The sequence below is a fragment of the Pan troglodytes genome, chromosome X (genome assembly GCF_028858775.2).
Source record: "Pan troglodytes isolate AG18354 chromosome X, NHGRI_mPanTro3-v2.0_pri, whole genome shotgun sequence".
NCBI lineage: Eukaryota > Metazoa > Chordata > Mammalia > Primates > Hominidae > Pan > Pan troglodytes.
This window is the reverse complement of record NC_072421.2, coordinates 27,944,796-27,966,981: the sequence shown is the minus strand read 5'-3', so window position 1 is coordinate 27,966,981 and position 22,186 is coordinate 27,944,796. Positions and strand designations below refer to the sequence as shown.

General features: G+C 36.3%; 1 long non-coding RNA gene across 1 annotated transcript in view; it reads left to right on the top strand.

Moving 5' to 3' along the window:
* The window catches only part of LOC112207083 (uncharacterized), a 355,512-nt gene that overhangs the window by 10,512 nt on the left and 322,814 nt on the right, over nucleotides 1–22,186 (top strand). The gene's annotated exons all lie outside the window — the stretch shown is intronic.

Genomic DNA, 22,186 nt, shown 5'->3' with positions numbered 1-22,186 from the left:
GAGGATCGCTTGAGCCCAGCAGTTCGAGGTTACAGTGAGCTATGATGGCTCCACTGTGATCCAGCCTGGGTGACAGAGACCATGTCTCAAAAACAAAAAACAGACAAAAAACAACAACAACAAAACCTTTTGATATTCTTTATGCATAATTTTCTTGTCAGTTCAGTATAATACTGAACTGATAAGTATATATATACTTTATAGGGGTCTCATAATACATTTGGGAGTGTTTTGACAGTTATTTTCCTACAGAAGAGGTTGTGTAAGATTGGTTGTATCTTTCTCAGTTACATAGAAAAGATCAGGAATTTAGGCACCAGGACCAATATAGATACATTTTATTTAATAAATAAAGAATTACGAAGACTTCCCAATTTATCTGTTTGTTAAGTGGTGTTTTTTTTGTGTGATACAGTAATTTCTATTTTATTGGCATGAATTTGATTATAATATAATATATGTGTCTCCAGGATTCATGGCGAGAATCGTTTTATATTACTGTTGGAGTGGTGATGATGGTGGTGGTGATGGTGGTGGTGGTGGTGGCAGTGTTGGTGGTGGTGGTGGTGGTATTCTTTGATTTTGATCACTCTTGACAGGATTTATCATTTTTTTCTTTAAAAAAACCCTTTTAGTATTGTCTACCACTTTATATTTAATATTTCTTTGGTTTGATTAAATAATAATAATTTTTATTTTTATTTCAAGTTTGGTTTGTATCCCTGCTTTACTTTCCAATTCTGTGAAGTGTATTACCAGATCTTAAATTGTCAGGATTTCCTCTTTTGCGTAAATGGCATGAATTTTATTTTATGCCCATGTTTTGATGCATCCACACAATTTCTAGTAATTTCAGTTAAGTATAATTGATTTAAAATAAACTGAACCACTTTAACATTATGTTTTGAGATATGTATATATTTACGAAACCATCACCACAATAAAGATAATGTTAATGTTCATTCCCCCACACCAAGTGTCTTGTTTGCCACTGTATCTCTCCTTTCTATTCCTGCCCAAGCTCTTCCACCATTCATATGCTCTGAACATTTTTGCACAAGCCTTTGTATCAACATATACGTTGGATTTTTTGTTGGTTTGTCTTTGTTTTCAGTAAAAATCAAGGAAAGGAATGGCTGGAGCACTTGAGAGGTGTATGTTTAATTTTTTTAGGTCATGCCAAAGCGTCTTGCAATGTGATTGTACTGTTTTCCATCCTATTAGCAGTATGAGTTGCAGTTGTTCTACATCCTTGTTATGGTTAGTAATTTTAATTGTAGCCTTCTTTTGGCGGGGGAGGGGACAGGGTATTAATTTAATATTTTTGTCAGTAAAATAAAATCATTATGGAAATGATCTATCCAAGCAGTGGGGCTTTTCTGTCATAATTTATTGTACCCTAATTAAATTTTTGTCATTGATAACCTGTGTTTCCCTAGTTCCCAACATGTGCCAGGTGTGGATTACAGTATATGGTAGAAATATATTATTGAAGTATAGCCTAATGAAAAACAAGCAAGCAAATGTGGAATATGTTATTGACAATATTTTTTGGGGTAATTTGTTATGCAGCAATAGTAACCAGAATGTTTTTTATATCACTTTGTATTATGTTCAGTCATTGCTGAAAGGGCTCTCATATGAATCCTTTACTTATCTTGGTTGAGTTCTAGTTAGGATCATATCACTTTGTGTAAATGTAACTTCACAACAGTACAATTACATTTATTCCCCTTTTCCTTTGTTCTCCTTTTGTCATATATTTCATGTAAATGTTTTATTAAAAACTGAATACTTATAATTTACACTTGCCTCATAATTTTGGTAAAGGAGTTAAAACACATTAAGGGCACAGATCTTAACCTTACGGTTTAATGAATTTTGCACATATTTTCCATCTTCAATTCTGCTTACTATTTTTAAGTGTCATTTGTCTTTTAATGAAATAATAGAAAAAAATTGTTTGTAATATTTTTCCAAGTATTTCTCTCAAGTCTTCTTCACTCCTTCCTGAAGTTCCCAGTTTCTATCAGGTATCTATTCTCTTTGTTCAGAAGAACTTCTTGTTGCATTATGCATATTACTGTTTGGCTAGAAACAAATTGTCTGAGGTTTGTTTATGTGATTGTATCTTATTTCACTCACAATTTGAGAGTGTGATTTTACCGGATGTAGAATTCTGGCTTGACTATTTCCTCTTTAAGCATTGGAAAGGTGCTGGTGTGCTTGTTCTGCTTCACCACGGGTTCTGTTGGGCAAGCAGCCGTCACTGAAATCATCCTGCTTAGGAATGTATGTATCTTTATTCCTTTAAAGTTTTCAGTTGGTATACATTTGTTCACTGATATTTTCTATACTTCATATAGTTATCAAATATACAGTTTACTAATGTCATTTAAAACTTCAATAGCTATTTCATCAATCCAAATTTTCTCATTTAAATTAAAAGATAACTCATTCGATTGATAAGAGCAACAAGACAAAGCAAAATAAACTCACGTGAAAAACAAAAAGCCAAAATATCAATATTTTTCTTGTATTACCTATAGCAAAATATTTTATGTATGCTGTACTTAACTAATATACAATATAATTATTCATTGATAATTTTACAGGTGAGGTGATTTATATGCCATATATTTATACAGAATCAATCAAGTAACGAGAAATATACAGAACATAAGTGAAAGCAACAAGAGTTTATGCATATGTGTATGCTTAATATATAACCGTTTTGGTATTCAAGTAATTATGAAATGGTAGTCTCATTAACAAATGGAATCAGTAAAATGCACCAAGGATATACACAAAAATAATCACGAATTGGCAATTAGTATATTAAATATGCTAAATGCTTAGTGGAAATTAAATAAATAACATATTCTTTCTTACATTAATACAAGTCGTGGAATAGTATAAAATGGTCCTGGGTATTTGGAATTAATTTGGTGTATTTTAACAATGTTTTAAATTTGTCTGCTTTTTTGTGCAATAATTGCCTTTCTATAACGATATCTGACAGAGCTTCTTAAATGTGTGCATAAAAGTATGGACACAAAAAGGCAAAACAAATAGTTTCTAAATAACATACACTGTATTAATATGATGAATACTATGTAACTTTTATATCCAATCGGGTAAATCTTGTATACTTGCAGAAGATATCACAAAGACATATTTCAAATATAAAAGGAACCAAATTGTACTTTATTTCACTTGCATGCACAAGTATATAAATATTTTACATGTGTAAATACTTTGTATACAACTTTTCATTTACACACCTTACTGCTAATCATGGTTATTTCTGTGAAGCAATATGCAATTGCAGTTTTTTTTCTTTTTTTCTTTTTCTTTCTTTTTTTTTTTTTTTTTGAGACAGAGTCTCACTCTGTTGCTCAGGCTGGAGTGCAGTGGCATGATCTCAGCTCACTGCAACCTCTGCCTCCCAGGTTCAAGTGATTCTCCTGCCTCAGCCTCCTGAGTAGCTAGGATTACAGGCATGTGTCACCACGCTCAGCTAATGTTTGTATTTTTAATAGAGATGCTGTTTCGCCATGTTGACCAGTCTGGTCTCCAACTCCTGACCTCAGGTGATCCGCCCGCTTTGGCCTCCCAAAGTGCTGGGATTACAGGCGTGAGCCACCACGCCCGGCCATGCAATTGCATTTAAAAAAAATAATGTATACTGGGCACATGAAAAATTGATAATTAATAAAGGAAAAATCAAAGAGTGAGATGAAGGCATATCACTAATAGTTTTCTTGAAAGATGTACTTTGCTTTTTTTTTTCCCCCTTTGGTAAGGCAGTACAGAACAGGTAAGAAGTTACATTTAAATCCAGAAACAGAAAAGAGAAAGAAAAGAAATAAGAAAATATATAATTTATGTTGAGAAAGTAATTTAATATAGTAGTGAAACATTTATAAATACCTGACCTTTAATTACTCAGTGAAATCATTATCCTAGAGGCCATAAGTAAAATAGTCACAATGAATGTTTTTTTTGTTCCACTAGGATTTAATATCAACTTTATTGTGAAGTTAATCATATAGTCAGGTGCCTTTGTTACCATGATATCAGAAAAAATGACAACAAAGTTTAGGGTTATAATGACTTTTGAATTTTAGCTTGTAAGTATCTAAAAACAAATCTTTAAAATAATACCTTGTGTTGTTAGGGTTTTTGTTCTGTTCTTATGATGTGTATAAAAAATTTAGTAAGAATTACTATTCTCAGACTTAGCACGGTGGCTCATGCATGTAATCCCAGCATTCTGGGAGGCTGAGGCGAGTGGATCACTTGAGGTCAGGAGTTCAAGACCAGCCTGGCCAACATGGCAAAACCCCATCTCTATTAAAAATACAAAAATTAGCCAGCTGTGGTGGCACACACCTGTAGTCCCAGCTACTCAGTAGGCTGAGGCATGAGAATTGCTTGAACCCAGGAGGTGGAGGTTGCGGTGAGCTGAGATGGTGCCACTGCACTCCAGCCTGGGTGATAGAGCGAGACTACATCCCAAAATAATAATAATAATAATAATAATAATAATAATAATAATAATAAATTAATTTTTTAAAAAAAGAATTACTATTCTCAGAAAAAAAAATGTCTTTGGGCTTAACTGTGGAATTAGTTGTCTTGCAGAATTCACTAACTGGAGGTCGTTACGTTAAGAGAAAGAAACCAAGCACAGAAAGATAAATTTCGGATGTTCTCAGTTATTTGTGGGAACTAACGATTAAAACAATTGAACTCATGAACATAAAGAGTAGAATGATGGTTACAAGAGACTGAGAAGGGTAATAGAGTGTGGAGAGGGGAAGGGAGAATAGTAAATAATAGTTTAATTGTACACTTTTAACTAAAAGAGTTTAATTTGATCGTTTGTAACATAAAGGATAAATGCTTGAAGTTATGGATACCCCATTTTCCCTGATGTGATTATTACATTTTGTATGCCTGTATCAAAACATCTCATGGACCTCATAAATATATATACCTACTGTGTACCCACAGAAATTAAAAATTAACAAAAAAGTCTCTATTACTTACAGACTGCTTCTCAATAACCTGGAAACATAATCATTTGATCTGTGAATAAAGGAGGTTTTATTTTGTTTCTTTCAATCTTTATGCATATTTTTTCTTGCATTTAATGTTCTGGCTATGACCTACCTAAAATGTTGAATAGAACTTGTTATAGTAGGCATTCTTACCTCTTTTATGATCTCAAGGGGATGTTGTAAATATTTCACCACTAATTATGGTATTTACTAAGGTTTTCTGAGTTTTTTAAAAAATGATACTTAAATGGTAAATTTTGTCATCTGGTTTCTTTGTATATATTATGGTGCTTACATAATCATGTCCTCTGCTTAAAGTATTTTTATTCCAATACAACAAGCCAAAAATAATTCATGTTTTAATTCTACTCAGTTTATCTATAGGCTTATCTACTTGAAATATGTTTGGTTTCTGTTTGTCGGACATATGTTGTTGCTGTTCTTTCTAGGTGTGGCCAGTGGGTTTCCTGAGGGATATAAATCTCTGTTTTTCTTTTTTTTTTTTTTTTTTTTGAGACAGAGTCTCACCCTTTCACCCAGGCTGGAGTGCAGTGGTGTGATCTTGGCTCACTGCAACCTCCGCCTGCCGGGTTCAAGCGCTTCTCGTGCCTCAGCCTCCCAAGTAGCTGGGATTACAGGCGTGTGCCACCACACCCAGCTGATTTTTAAATTTTTAGTAGAGACAGGCTTTCTCCATGTTGGCCAGGCGGGTCTTGAACTCCTGACCTGAAGTGATCTGCCCATCTTGGCCTCCCAAAGTGCTCAGATTACAGGCATGAGCCACTGCACCTGGCCTCTGGTTTTATTTTCTTACAATGGTCTTGTCATTGTAGTATAAAGCTTATAAGGGTCACATGAAACATTTTGGAAAGTATTTTTACTAATTATATTATGTGGAAGAACTTACAGAAGATTGGTGTTATTTTATTCTCATTCTATGGAAAGTTCATTACTTTAGGAATCAGCATAGAATATATTTATAAACATAGTTTTCAGTGCAGAGACAATTTTTAGGAGACATGAGGCAATTGAGATTTCTTGTTTTCTTGTTAAGCTCTGTTTTTCTTGGCACTTTTTTATTTTGTGTAATACCAAATTTATTAGCATAATTTTCCTATATAATTATGTCTGTTTCCAGGATATGGAGTGAGGATTTCCTTTACATTGCCGATATTGATTATTTTGACTTTTTTCTTTAATCCCTTGCCAGGGTTTATACATTTTTTAACCCTTTATGAAAATAAAAATGTTTAGATATGTTGGTTTTCTTTTTGTAATTAAAAGTATATCTCACTGATCTTATATTGTTTTATTCCTTTTTGCATCTTTTTTAGAGTTCCCATCTGTTTTCTTACATTACCCACCTGTCTTTCCATTAGAGTCCTTAGCATATTAATCATAATTATTTTAAATTTCCAGTCTGAAAATTCCAAAGTATCTGCCATACCTTAATCTCTTTTTGCTGCTTTTGATACTCTGTCTCTTCAAACTGATTTTTATTTTAATTTTTTACTTTCAGTATGCCTTGTAATTTTTTGTTCAAAGTGAGTCTTAATGTACTGTATATTAATAGAAGGAACTGAGGTACATAGGCCTTTGGTTTAAGGTTTTTTGTTAATATGGCAAAGTGTTATACTGTGTTTACTCTTTGCTGTTGTCACAAGATCCTTGGGGTATCGATTTGCCAGCCGGAAACCTCTGTGGCCAGTGATGCCTTTGCCCAAGGATTGCTCGGGCCTGCTGGGCCCACTTGGCCCGGCAGGCTGCACTTGGCTCATGCTACTCGCCTGGATCCCATGCCTGCCAAGGGTGAGTGGAGTGGAGAGGAGAGGAGAATGTGAGCATGCAACCGTGGGATCAGGCCACTGTGCAAAGCCAGGGGTGCTGGTTGTGGCGGGACGGGTAGCTCCAGGCTCCAGCATGGGCAGCCGCTCCAGTTGAGGCCATGGCTGGACCAGGCATACTGCAAGCAGCTTCCACAGCTGGCACCAGGGAATGCTGTGGCACCTGGAAGCTTGAAGATGCCAGGAACTGAAGAGCCCCAGAGAGGGTGTCACAGCCCTGGCTTGGGGAGCTCCTAGGTCTGGGCTCCCCAAAGGGCTGCAACTCTTCTCACCTTTTCTGTTCTCTCCTTCTTGTAACCCTCAATGTGGTGAGCAAGAGGCGTGTTTCAGTCCCATTAGTATTATAGCCCTTTTAGCCCCGCCATTTGGCAGGTCTCAAGTTCTTGTCCTGCATCCAGAAATAATTAGGTACATCAACAAGTGTCGGTTGAGCAAGACAAAGAGGAGCTTTATTGAGTGACAGAGCAGCTCAGGAGACCCGCATTGGGTCGATCCTCTCCACAGGCAGGGTATCCTGATGAGTGTTCAGCTCTCAGCAGAGAAGAGACCCTGCAGTGGGTAGCTCCTCTCCACAGCTGGTAGTCCTGTTGTCTCCTCAGCCGTCAACACACAGGAAACCCTGGAGTGGGTAGCCCCTCTCTTCACTCAGATTGTTCCATCGTCTCCTCTGTTCTGGCTGAGTCCAGGGCTTTTATGGGGCCTCAGATGGGAGGAAGTGGATACAAGTTGGTCTATGGGCGACCATGGGTGGGCCCAGAAAAAGCACCACAAGTTCCCACTCCAGTCTTCAGGCTTCAAGCTTTCCCCGGCTTGAAAGAGGGGCTTCACCAGGGACCTGCCCCTTCCTGTCCTGGAGTCTGTCTGCCTCCTGCCTACCTCCTGTCGCTGTTCATGGTGCCCAGGCTGTTTATGCCAAAGGGTGCTTGCAGGCCAGCACTGAGCTGCCCTCAGCTCCCCCTTGGCCTCCCTCCCATGTTTGTTGGCACCCAAAGTCCAGAGTCAGCACTGCCCTGAGCGTGTACACACCCGGCTGGTTGCAACAATGCCTGGGCTCGGCCTCAACTTTGCTCAGATATCGGAGCAGTCACTGGGAGTGGGGAGGGGCCAGGCAGTGGAAGCAGGCACTTCTAAACCTGTAGGGGCAGCGTGGCCTTCCCAGGCTCCCAAGAATGCAGAGATGCCTGGGTCCACAGCCACAGCTTGGGTGGCTGCAGCTGCATCTGGGAGGGTGGGGCTCCTGCCTGCTTCTGGCCCCCAAGAGCACAGGGATGCCCGGGTCTGCAGCTGCGGTTTGGGTGGCTGCCGCTGCACCTGGGTGGGCAGGGCTCCTGCCAGCTCTCAGCTCCCACCAACTCTGTGGAGTGTGCAGCCCCAGCCATGCCTCCCCCACTGCAGTGGGCATCATGGCAGCAGCCACTCCAGATGGGCCACCGCTGCCATCACTGTCATTGTAGGTGCCATAGGCCAAAATTTCCTTTGTGTCCTTGTTTTAGTCTCCCTTGTTGTCTTTGAGTTTCCCTAGGGACATCTTAAATAAACTATAAGATTTGCAGTTTTTTACATTGTAATACTCTTTGTACTGGATCCAGCAATGGGCTTCTCCTGAGCTTTTGCTCCAGTAAACTGTGATTCTCTGTATTTGCCTGTCTCTCCAATATTTGAGGCCATGTTTCACTCTGTGACATCAATTATCTGATGGATTAAAGAGAATTGTTGATTTTCAGTTCAGCTTTTTTCTTATTGTGGAGGATGAGCGTGACAACTATAAGTCTTTATTATTTCATTTCTGTAAAGTTTTGATATTACTGTTCTCTATATAATATCTTGAGATGTATTATCAGATCATAAATTGCCAAGTGTTCCATTTTGCATTTATTGATATTAATGTCCCTTTAGGACATATATTTATTTATCTTACACTTTGTAACACATTCATTGGAATAAAATTGAATTAAAAAAATGATTTTCAACTTTAAACAATATAACTTTTTATGTATATATATGAAATATGTATATATCACATACATGCATACAAATATTTGTGAAACCTTTACCAAAAACAAGATAATGTACATAGCCATTTCTTTACTCATTTCCTTGTGCAAATTTATATTTTCCCCTCTTTTTTTCTCTCCGCAAGTCCTCTTTTTTCATAATGTGGACAATACATTCAAGTCTTTATATGGATGTATATTTTAGTTTTTCTTGTGTAAACATCAATGAGTGATATGGCCGGATCACCTGATAAGTGTATCCTTCAGTTATTTTAAAAAATATCAAGGTGTTATGCATCTTTATTGACTGTTTTATGCCCTGCTAGCAGTGTGTGAGAGTCGCATTTGTCCTATATCCTTGCCAGCACTTGTTTTAGTCATTATTTAACATTGTAGTCCTTCTGATAGATGTGTGGTGGTATCTCAGTGTCACTCTAAATTGCATGGGTGTAACCAAATTATAGTTCTTTTTATCCCAGACAGCCTCAGCAAATGGAAAAACTAAATCACAGGCCTGAGGTTAATCCTTTCCTTCCCATTAATATTTTGCATCTGTGATTGTTGATGATTGAAAGCATTAATTTGTGTATGAAATACTAGAGGAGTAATTGGAGAATGAATGATTTTTTCTTCCCTCTTGGAGTATTTTACTTCTATAAGGCAGTTAGGGTGGTGACATGAGTGAGGCAGGGGATTGGGATGAAGAGCATCTCATCAAAATCAGAGATTGAGTCTTTTTAAGCTGGGTCTCATGTATTGGGAGGATTGTTCTGTTTCTGGTTTATATAACACTTAGGGCATAGCTCCTCAGTGATGTCAAATGAAACTTTGAGGTATTTCCCAAGGTTTCCTTTCCATGATGGATCCTGAGCTGCAATCTGCATTCCCTAGGCTGGAAAAGCTGCTGGAAGCCCTTGTCAGTTGCTTAGCTTCTCAGCTACAACATCTTACTTTGCCTCTTGGGTTCCCAATTTTCTCCTTTGAGATGGGATTCTATGAGGGGGGGAAATGGGGGATCAATTTTAGTGATATCTTCAAAGAGAAGTTTGTTATAGTTTTACATCTTTCTTAGTTTATTTTTCTTCAGCATAATGTTTGGGCTGAAATGTCTGGTCTGCCATTACTGGATGTGTACACAAACACTGTTTTATAAAAATTTGTTTTAATTTGCTTGTGTGTAGTTTTTTTTGTTTGTTTGTTTGTTTGTTTGTTTTGAGACGGAGTCTCGCTCTGTCGCCCAGGCTGGAGTGCAGTGGCACTATCTGGCCTCACTGCAAGCTCTGCCTGCCAGGTTCACGCCATTCTCCTCATTCTGCTGCCTCAGCCTCCCGAGTAGCTGGGACTACAGGTGCCCAGCACCATGCCCGGCTAATTTTTGTATTTTTAGTAGAGACCGGGTTTCACCGTGTTAGCCAGGATGGTCTCGATCTCCTGACCTCGTGATCTGCCCGCCTCGGCCTCTCAAAGTGCTGGGATTACAGGCATGAGCCACCGCACCCAGCCAATTTGCATGTGTTTTGTCTGGTATCCATTGAACCCAAACTGTCTGGTAAAAAGTTACAAACCGTCTTTATTGTGATAACTCTACATTTACTTGCAGTGTAGGAAATGATACAGAGACATCCCATGCACCTTTACCCAGTTCCAGTCAGTTTTGCCATCTTGCAATACTATAGTACAATATCTCAACCAAGATATTAACATTGATCCAACCAAGATAAAGTACATCTCAGTCATTGCAAGGATGCTTTGTGTTGCACTTTATAAGCACACCCACATCCCACCACTGCAGCCCCTACCTCCCTCCCATTCCTGATTTCCAGCAGTCAATAATCTGTTCTTCATCAAAGATTACGTGCGTGCATGTGTACATGTGTGTGCACGTGTGTGTGTGTGTGTGCGTGAATGATTGAAGAATGTTGTATAATGAGGCTGGAGGTGGTGGCTCACGCCTGTAATCCTAAACTTTGGGGGGCCAAGGTGGGCAGAATACCTGAGATCAGGAGTTCAAGACCAGCCTGGCCAACATGGCGAAATCCCATCTCTACTAAAAATACAAAAATTAGCTGGGCATGGTGGCACGTGCCTGGAGTTCCAGCTACTCGGGAGGCTGAGGCACAAGAATCTCTTAAATCTGGGAGACAGAGGTTACAGTGAACCAAGATTACACCATTGCACTCCAGCCTGGGCGACACAGCGAGACTGTCTCAAAAAAAAAAAAAAAAAAAAGAATGTTGTATAATGGAATACTATTGTAATTGCTATTTGGGTTGCTTTTTTCCCTGGAGATTTATCCACGTAGTTTTTATCCACATTGTTGCATTTACCAGTAGTTTGTTCCTTTTTCTTGCTAAGCAGCACTTCATGGTGTGAGTGAACCGCATCTAGTTTAATCATTTTACACTTTTATGGACTTCTAGTTATTTCTATGCTTTGGTTAATAAATAAATATAATAAAGATAAATCTGCATTTGTGTACAAGTTTCCATGCAAACAAAAGTTTTCATTTCTCTGGGATAAATGCCCAAGAGTGCAACTGCTGTATAATATGATATTTGCCAGTTTAATTTTTTTAACCTGCCTGTTTTCTATAATGATGCAGCATTTTACATTCACACATGCTATGTATGAGTGACGTATTTTGCATACATTTTTGCCAGCATTTGGTGATGTCACTATGTTTATTCTGGTAACTCTGATATATGTGTAATGATAGCTCACTGTAGTTTTCATTTGCATTTATCTGATGGCTATGATGTTGAACATCTTTTCGTTTTCATTTGCCATCTGTATATCCTCTTTAGTGAGGTTTCTGTTTATGTCTTTTTCTCATTTTCAAATTGGATTGTTTATTTTATACTGCCAAATTTTGAGAATCTTTATATATTCTAGGTACTAGTCTTTTTTGGATATATGGCTTAAAAATATTTTCTCCCAGTCTTTAGTTTGTCTTTTCATTCTCTTAACACAGCATACAAAGTTGAATAACATTTTTTCTATTTTTTATTTTTAAGGGGCCAATTTCTCAGTCTTCCCCTTCATGGGTCATGCTTTTAGTGTCAAGTCTAAGGACGCTTTACTACATGCTGGATTACAAAAGATTTCTTCCTCTTATTTAAAAAAATATGTTTTACATTTAAATATTAGATGCACTATGAGTTAATTTCTGCATAAGTTATGAGGTTTATATTTTTGTTTCTGGATATACAATTTCTCTAGTACTATTTTGAGAAACTTTTTTTCTCCATAAACTTGCCTTTGCAGCTTTATCAAAAATTAGTTGTCCTTACTGTGGTACTATTATGAGTTTTCTTTCTGTTCCATTGATCTTTGTGTCTGTCCATCCACCAGTATCACATTTTCTTGATTAGTGTAGCTATACAAGATGTTTTGAAATGGGGTACTGTGATTTCCTTCAACTTTATTTGTAATTTTCAAAATTGTTTCATCATCCTTGTTTGAAATGCTTGTTCCCTAGTGCGGTAAAGAAATAGCACTTGAACATAAATTTAATTTACTCAGCAAGGCCATTTTTACTTCCTGCAGAAGGGATACACTCACCAGCAGTTTTGCCACGAGAGTACACCGAACAAAGGAGACAGGGTCATTTATAACCTGATGCGTCCACCCTACTGCTGTGTCCGGTTTCCATTGGCTGGAACGGGACCTCACATTCTGTATTTGTCCTGATTGGCTAGCAACTTAGAACTTTTTAAAAGAGGCAAAAGCAGAGGAAAACAAAGGAAGGAGGAAGTAACTTGTGGAATGCTGAGAAAGGTAAAAACACCTTCAAATAAGGAAGAGGAACAGGCTATGACCTAATGCTTGCTTGCACCAGTATAAGCATGCCAGGGCAAATATTTAGGCTAAATTGTGGGAGCTAAGAACATAAAGTACATTAATTTCTTTATCACGGCTAGCAGATATTTAAGAATGTTAGCACAGGTCTTTGAATAAATTTTGCTTCTAAGAGAAGTTACTATATATTAAGTCTTTGCAGAGGAACCTCTACTTTACTTTTTACAATCCTGTTTTCTTTTTCTTTCCATATCTATTAGAACCATCCTGCCTGTTTCTAAAACAAAATATTGTTATAATTTTGTTAAGACTGTTTTAAACCTGTATGTCAATTTGGGGAGAATTGAAATCCGACTGTGTTTAGTCTTCCCATCCATTAACGCAGTATGTCCCTTCATCTTTTAGATCTACTTTGATTTTTTATTTTATTTGTTTGTTTGTTTGTTTATTTATTTATTTATTTATTTTGAGATGGAGTCTTGCTCTGTGTTCCAGGCTGGAGTACAGTGGCACAATCTCGGCTCACTGCAACCTCCACCTCCTGGGTTCAAGTGATTCTCCTGCCTTAGCCTCCCGAGTAGCTGGGATTACAAGTGCCCGCCACCATGCCTGGCTAATTTTTGTATTTTTAGTAGAGACGGGGTTTCACCATGTTGTCCAGGCTGGTCTCTAACTCCTGACCTCAAGTGATCCACCAGCCTTGGCCTCCCAAAGTGTTGGGATTACAGGCATGAGCCAGCACTCCCAGCTCTACTTTGATTTTTTAAAAATCAGTGTGATGAAGTTTTCAGAACAGAAGGCCTGTCCATGTTTCATCTGATTTACACCAAATTATTCCATTCTTAGCAATTGTAAATTTTATTGTATTTTTAATATCAGTGTTTATATGATCATTACTAGTATATGGAAAACAATTGATTTTGTATGTCTTAATCCTGCACCCTTGATGAACTCAGTCATGTCTGGGAGTTTTTTTTGTAGATTTCTTGGGATTTTTTTATGTAGACATGTCATCTTCAAGTAGAGCCAATTTTATATATGCCTTTTATATGGGTTTTTTTCCTTTACTGCTCTAGCTTACCTTCCAGCACTATGTTGAGTAAGAGAAGAGGAAGTAGAGACATACTGTTCATGTTCCTGAACGTAGAGGGAAAGCATTCAGTTTTTCTATTAAATTATTTTTGAATGTAATCACCCTGTTGTGGTAGCAAATACTAGGTCTCATTTATTCTTTCTATTTTTTTTTGTACCCATTCAAAATTAAGTAGAATGTTAGCCATAGATTCGGTCTAGATGCTCTTTATAAAGTCTAAAGAGTTTTCTTCTATTCCTATTTTTATGAGTATTTTATTAAAAATTATGAATGGGTGTTGAATTTTGTTCATTGTTTTCCTTCATTAATTGATACAATCTTTTTTAAATTTAATTTTATTTATTATTATTATTATTATACTTTAAGTTTTAGGGTACATGTGCACAATGTGCAGGTTAGTTACATATGTATACATGTGCCATGCTGGTGCGCTGCACCCACTAACTCGTCAATCTTTTGATTTTTTTCCTTTGGCTTATCATTATGGTAGATTACATTGATTGGCTTTGAAATATGGAACCAACCTGATATCTCTGGAATTAATCTCACTTGGTCAAGGTGTATAATATTTTTTATATGGATGAATTATGTTTGCTAATATTCTGTTAAGGATTTTGTGTCTCCATTCAATCGAAATTTGTCTGTAGTTTTCTCTTTTGTACTATTTTGGCTGATTTTGTTATCAAAGGAATAATAGTTTCATAAAATGAATTGGGAAGTGTTTTCTGTTTTTCGATTTGCTTACTTTTTATTTCTGTTTTCTATTTTAAATTTTGAAATGTTGCATTAGTATTTTTTTTTTTTTTTTGATGGAGTTTCGCTCTTGTTCCCCAGGCTGGAGTGCGTGGCGGGATCTTGGCTCACTGCAACCTCCACCTCCTGGGTTCAAGTGAATCTCCTCCTTCAGCCTCCCGAGTAGCTGGGAACATGGGCATGTTCCACCGGTGGTGTTAGCCACCAGGTGTTGGCTAATTTTAGTATTTTTGGTAGAGACGGGGTTTCACCCATGTTGGCCAGGCTGGTCTTGAACTCCTGACATCAAATGATCCACCTGCCTCTGTCTCCCAAAGTGCTGGGATTATAGGTGTGAGCCACCCTGCCTGGCCACATTAGCATTTTTATCTATTTCAATGTATATTGTGATTTTCTTTGATAGTTCATCTTTGACTTATGGGTTATTTAAGGTACGTTGTTTTGTTTACAAATATTTGAAGATTTTCTTTTCTCTTTTTGTTAGGGATTTCCAGCTTGATCATATTGTAATGGAAAAACAAACTCTCTGTGCTTTCAATTCTTTTAAGTTTGTTGGGCTTTGTTTTCTGCCGCAGGATATGGTCTGTTTAGCAAAACTAAGTTTTATGGACACTTGATAATTATAAATATTCTGCTGCTATTGAGAGGAGTGTTCTATTAATGTCAATTAGGACTTGTCGATGGGATTATTGATGGTATTGTTGAGATCTTGATATCCTGGTTGATGGGATTGTTGAAATCTTTTATATTATTGCTGAATCTGCCTAGTTTTTCTATGAATTGTTGTGAAAAGGCAGTTAAAATCTCCAGTTATAATGATAGAGTCTTCTATTTCCCCCTTTTGGTGTATCAGTTTGGCTTCATAAATTTTGCAAATAAGTGGGTTGGTACATACCCATTTAGGATTGCTATGTCTTATTATTGGATTGAACACTGTGCCATTATGTAATGTCCCTCTTTTTATCAGAGAATTTTCTTTGCTGTGAGTTGTACTTTATCTGATATTGATATAGCAATTTTTGCTTTCTTTTGATTTTTGTCATAATATGTATTTTCCCATCCTTTTACTTTCAATCTGCCCATTTTATTATATTTGAAGTGTTTGTTGTAGACAGCAAATAGTCAGGTTTTTAAATCCACTATGTCAATGTCTGTGTTTTAATTGGCGTTACCTTTTAACCATTTACATATATGTTATTATCTATATAATAGGGCTTCAGTCTGCCATTTAATTTTTTTTTGTTTATTCTCTCTTTTTTTCTCTCTCTGTTTTCCCTTTTCTGATTTCCTTTGAGTGGTGATAAAAGTCCTTTTAGTCAGCTTGGGCTTTCATAACAAAATGCCAGAGCCTGGGTGACTTAAATAACAGAAATTCATTTCTGGAAGCTGGGAAGCAAAAATCTGGTTATCATTATGACTGAGTTCTGTTAAGGGCTTTCTTCCTGTTTTGCAGATCTTGCTGCCAGAGAGAAAGAGAAGGAGAGGAAGGAGAGGGAGAAGGAAAAGGGGTGTGGGGGCACATGGAGGGAGGGAAGGACAGAGAGAGAGAGAAAGAGAGAGAGAACAAACTCTGGTGTCTCTTCTTATAAGGGCACTAGTTTCATCATGAGGGCCCCACCCTAATGACCTCATCTAAGCTAATTATTTCCCAAAGGCTCCAAATACTATCATACTGGAGGTTAGGACTTCAAAATATGAATTGCATATATGTTCTTATTTTTAAAACAGATTATTGAAAAAGTATAAAACGTTAATGACTTTTTGGAAAATAATTCTGTATCTTTTAGTAAATTTATAAATCTACCTATAATTTTACACCATAATTCACCTTCCAGAATTGTGTCTGAAACAGCTACTCACACATATGTATTAAATTTAGTTCATTGTAATCATTAATCTCTATCAGGCTTCTTCTGACACCACCCCGGTAAGGAGGGAAGAGGTACTTCATCACTTCCCAGGGGGGTGGAAGTCAAGGCTCCCCACATTTTATCTGTCTACAGATCAATTAACTCAGTGCTAAAGAGAGTGTGCCTTACCATCTGTTGAGGATAAAAGTCCCAGCTGTCTATTGAGACATCTCTGACAACATTAGGGGCACTTTGGGGTGACTCCTTACAGCCTGGAAAAGATAGAAATCTAGATTCTCAATTGGCTTTTGCTGTCATGGTGAGGATAATGATTGGCTGTAGTCCTGTGTCTGTTGTGTAAAAGTTTTCTGTATCATCAGCCTATCTCTCTTCTAGCACTTTATCTAAAGAAAGCAAGCTTTTGTTGAGGCTTTTTTTTTTTTTTTGTCAACACTTTTTGGCATTTCTGGCTTGTGAGGTTCTCTAGCTACAGATCTGGGATTTATAAGGCAAAATCAAAACAAAACAAAACAGAAAACCAAACCCAGAGAAAACACTGTGTTGTTTCCTGGGTCCTGAGGTGCTTAACCAGTCTCTCATTTTCACCTTTCAGAACCTTCATATGTTTGTTTTATATGTAACATCAAGATTTTTAGTTATACTAAAAAGTTTAGTTATATTAAGAAATAAATAGGAATGATACATCTACTCCATCTTCTCAGACACTGACATCCAACATAATGTTTAGACAATGATCTTCATAATCAGCGTATTTATTTTTGCCATAATTTGTTTCATTTCTTTTAATCTAATTATTTCATTCATCCTATAAATGTTTGTTCAGTTCCCAAACATGGGCCAGGTGTGGATTATGTGCTGCATTTACGTTATTGAGAGAGAGCCTAGTGGGAAAACAGATAATTACATATGAAGTATATAATTGCAGATAAATATTGTGGTAATTTGTTTTGCAGTAATAGTAACTAGAATATTACTGTATATTTTTGTGTTATTTTTATTACTTTCTCAAGCAATCAGTGTTTGAATACTTTTTATCTTCTACTTAGACTTATATAGCGTTGCTTCCTGTAACACACAATCCTATTCTGCTTTGACAAAATATATTTTAAATGCAAAATTATTTATATAAACATAATGCATATCAGAATCAATTAGGAAACATGCAATGTGTAGAACATAAGTGAATGGAAGAAGGGCTCATTTATCTATCTATATCTATATACCTATCTGTTAATCATGTATATATATAAATATGTATATAGGCGTAATGTATAGTACTGTATAATAATTTTGGTAATGAAGTAATTATGAAATTATGGAGTACCAAAAAATGGAGTTAATAATTTCTATCAAAGGATATACAAAAATAAATTTAAATGGGCAATTACCTATTAAGTAGGCTTTCTACTTAGTGTACCTTTTTTTTACTGTATGATGATTCCATTTATATAATATTCTGGTAAAGGCAAATCTATTAAGAACAGAGATCAGATCATTGATGAGTTGAGGGTAAGTAGAGGCATTGACCATAACATTGCATGGAGGAAGTTTTTGGGGGTGATGAAACACTTGTATATCAACTGTGCTGTGATTACACAACTGTTTGCGTTTGTCAAACTATACAATACACTAAAAAGGGGGAATTTTACTGTATATGAACTGAGCCTTAAGAAGGAATGTACACTGTATTTTAGTTTATTTGCTGTATTTATTGCAAAATATTTTATTTAAAAAATTTTAAGTTTCAATAGCTTTTGGGGTACAAGTAGTTTTTGGTTAAATGGGTGAATTATATAGTGGTGAATTCTGAGATTTTAGTGCACCCATCACCCGAGTAGTGTATGTTGTACCCAATATGTGGGTTTTTTTAATCCCACACTCCTCTCCCACCCTTCTGTTTCTGAGTCTCCAAAGTCCATCGCATTACTTTGTATGCCTTTGTACACTCATATCTTAGCTCCCACTTACAAGTGAGAACATATGGTATTTGGTTTTCTACTCCTGAGTTACTTCACTTAGAAAAATGGCTTCCAGCTCCATCCACGTTTCTGCAAAAGACATTATTTCATTCCTTTTTATGGCTGAGTAGTATTCTGTGGTGTATGTATACTACATTTTGTTTATTCACTGATTCGTCAGTGGGCATTTAGATTGGTACCCTCTCTTTGCAATTGTGAATGGTGCTGCAATAAACATACAGGTGCATGTGTCTTTTTTATATAACGACTTCCTTTCCTTTGGGTAGATACCCAGTAGTGGGATTGCTGGATCAAATGGTAGGTCTACTCATAGTTCTTTAAGGAATCTCCATACTGTTTTCCATAGAGGTTGTACTAATTTACATTCACACCAGCAGTGTTTGTAAGCATTCCCCTATCACCACATCCACACCAACATCTATTGTTTTTTGAATTTTTAATAATGGCCATTCTTGCAGGAGTAACTTGGTATCTCGTGGTGGTTTTAATTTGTACTTCTCTGATGATTAGTGATACTGAGCATTTTTTCATATGTTTGTTGGCCATTTGTATATCTTCTTTAGAGAAATGTGTATTCATGTTCTTTGCCCACTTTTTTATGGGATTATTATTATTTCTTTTTCTTGGTGATTTCTTTGAGTTCATTGTAGACTCTGGATACTAGTCCTTTGTTGGATGTATAGTTTGTAAATATTTTCTCCCATTCTGTGGGTTGTCTGTTTACCCAGATCATGATGATGATGATGATTATCATTATTATTGCTGTACAGAAGCCTTTTAGTTTAATCAAGTCTCATTTGTTTAGTTTTGTTTTTGTTGCATTTGCTGTTGGGGTTTTAGTCATGAATTCTTCGCATAGGCCAGTGTACACAAGAGTTTTTCCAAGGCTATCTTCTAGAATTTTTATGATTTCAAGTCTTAGATTTGAGTCTTTAATTCATCTTGAGTTAATTTTTGTATACAGTGAGAGATAGGGATCCATTTTAATTCTTCTGCATGTGGCTTGCCAATTTTCCCAGCACTATTTATGGAATAGGGTATCCTTTCCCCAATTTATGTTTTTTGTATGCTTCGTCAAAGATAATTTGTTAGTAAGTATTTGGCATTTCTGGGTTTTCTATTTTGTTCTATTGGTCTCTGGGTTTTCTATTTTGTTCTATCGGTCTCTGTGTCTACTTTTATACCAGTACCATGCTGTTTTGGTAACTGTAGGCTTTGTGTAAATTATTTGGACAACCAGATACTTTCTTATTTTTAAACCAGATTATTGAAAAAGTATAAAATGTTAATGGCTTTTTGGAAAACAATTTTGTATCTTTTAGTAAATTTATAAAGTTACCTATAATTTTACACCATAATTAACCTTCTAGAACTGTGTCTGATACAGCTACTCACACATATGTATTAAATTATGGGCACAAAAATGTCAAAACAGCAATTTTTCTTTTTTTATTAATTTCGCATTGTTCATACTGTACTATGAAGCTTTTAAAGCCAATTAGATATATGTTAAATATTTACAAAATACATCCTCTAGGTATATTGCCAAAGATAAGAAATAAAATTGTAATTTATATACAGATATGTGTACTGTTAGGTAAATACATTATTCATGTAAATATAAATCTATGTTTACGTCTGCTTATATACATCCTTCAGTGCTACTTTACAATTACTTCTGAAAAGAATTATGTATCAACATTTTAGAAACTTTAACACTACACATATGCCCTTTGTATATAAAATAAAGCATATAAATAAAAAAAGATATTATGATGACATATTCCTAAATTTTGAAGACCTATACCTTGCTTTTTTATGTTAAAGTCGTATAGAATGACATAAGAAGTAAAGCAAAAGTTAGATGCAATATTTAGGAAAGAGTTACGAAGGAAAAATAGTAAGACAAATATAATCAGGTTATGGGCCAGTCGCAGTGGCTCACGTCTGTAATTTCAGCACTTTGGGAGGCCGAGGCGGGTGGATCACCTGTGGTCAGGAGTTCGACAGCAGCCTGGCCAAAATGGGGAAACCCTGTCTCTACTAAAAATATAAAAATTAGCTGGATGTGGTGGTGGGCGCCTGTAATCCCAGCTACTCAGGAGGCTGAGGTAGGAGAATTGCTTGAATCTGGGAGGTGGAGGTTGCAGGAAGCTGAGATCACGCCATTGCACTCCAGCCTGAGCGATAAGGGCGAAACTTCATCTCTAAATAAATAAATAAATAAGCAATAGTGACACAAAAATTATTGAATTGAATTGTGAGGTTGAACTCCTAGTCTGTGAGATTACTACACAAGGAGGACTTTTTGTAAAATGGTAACAAAGAATCATCTTGTTATTGTATTGTTCTACTAGAATTAAACGCCAAGTGTATAGTAAGGTTTCTTTTATATTTTGAGGTCTCTATTCTCTATTAACGTGATAGTACTACGAAACAAATGACAATATTAAGGATTAAAATTATCTCGTTTTATCTGATCAGTATATGAAAAAAGCTGTAAAAGTATGACCTTGTAAGGGTCTTCTGCCATTTCTTTTGCATAAAAAGTTTGGTAACAATTCCTGTTCTTAGAAAAAATTTGTTAATATTTAAACATATGGAATCCCGCAGTCTTGCTCAACTTACTGTTTAATTCCAATGTATTATCACAGGGAAAGGTTTTTAATATTTCACCACTAAGTATATTTGCTGCAGTTTTTGAGTTTTTTAGTGATTGGATGGTAAAATTTGTCATATTGTTTCTCTCTAATGTGATAGGGACATGATTTTGCCCTTTGTTTTGTTATAGTTGTTTGATACCAAAATGTTTATCCCATTAGAGTATGATTATGGAATATTACAGTTGAAGTACTTTTGGGTTCTGTTTGTCACACATGAGTTGTGTTTTGGCAAGTGGGGATGGGGGAGCCAGGGATTTGATGAGGGATATATGTATATCATTGATTTTCCTCTCTTCTATTTTCCATATCATTTTGATGTAAAGTTTATAGGCATCTCACAAAGCATTTTAAGATAATGTTTTTATTGTTTCTATTACATGGAAAGGCTTGTGCAGAGTTTGTTTTATTTCTTTTGCCATTATATGAAAAAACTCACTACTTCAGGCACCAGTGCAAGGGATCCACTCATAGGAAGATATTTCACAATTTATTTACAGGATATAGGACGATTGAGGTTCTCTAACCATAAGGATGGTTAACAGAGGATGGAAAACTCTGTGTGTCTGTGAGTTCAATTGTTTTGATTTTTAGATGCCACAAATAGTGAGAAAGTGTGATGTTTGTCATTCTGTGCCTGGCTTATTTCATCTAACGTAATGGTCTCCAGTTCCATCCGTGTTGTTGCAAATGACAAGATCTCATTCTTTTTTATGGCTGAGTAGTGCTCCATTGTGTGTATGTACCACATTTTTTTAATTCATCTGTTGATGGACACTTAGGTTGCTTCCAAATCCTGGCTATTGTGAACAGTGCTGTAACAAACATGGGAGTGCAGATATCTCTTCGATATTCTGATTTTCTTCCTTTGGGTAGACACCCAGCAATGGGATGGCTGGATCATATTGTAGCTCAATTTTTAGTTTCTTGAAGAACCTCCAAACTGCTGTCCATAGTTTTATTATTTTTTAAAGCTGTGTTTTCCTTGGATTTTTTTCTTTTTGTGTAATGTCAAGGTTCTTAGCATAAAGTTGTTTTTGTACATGTATCACCAGGATATGACAAGAGGATTTTCTTCACATTGTTGATAATTAATGTCTTTTGCTACTTTTTCATTCCCCTTCACCT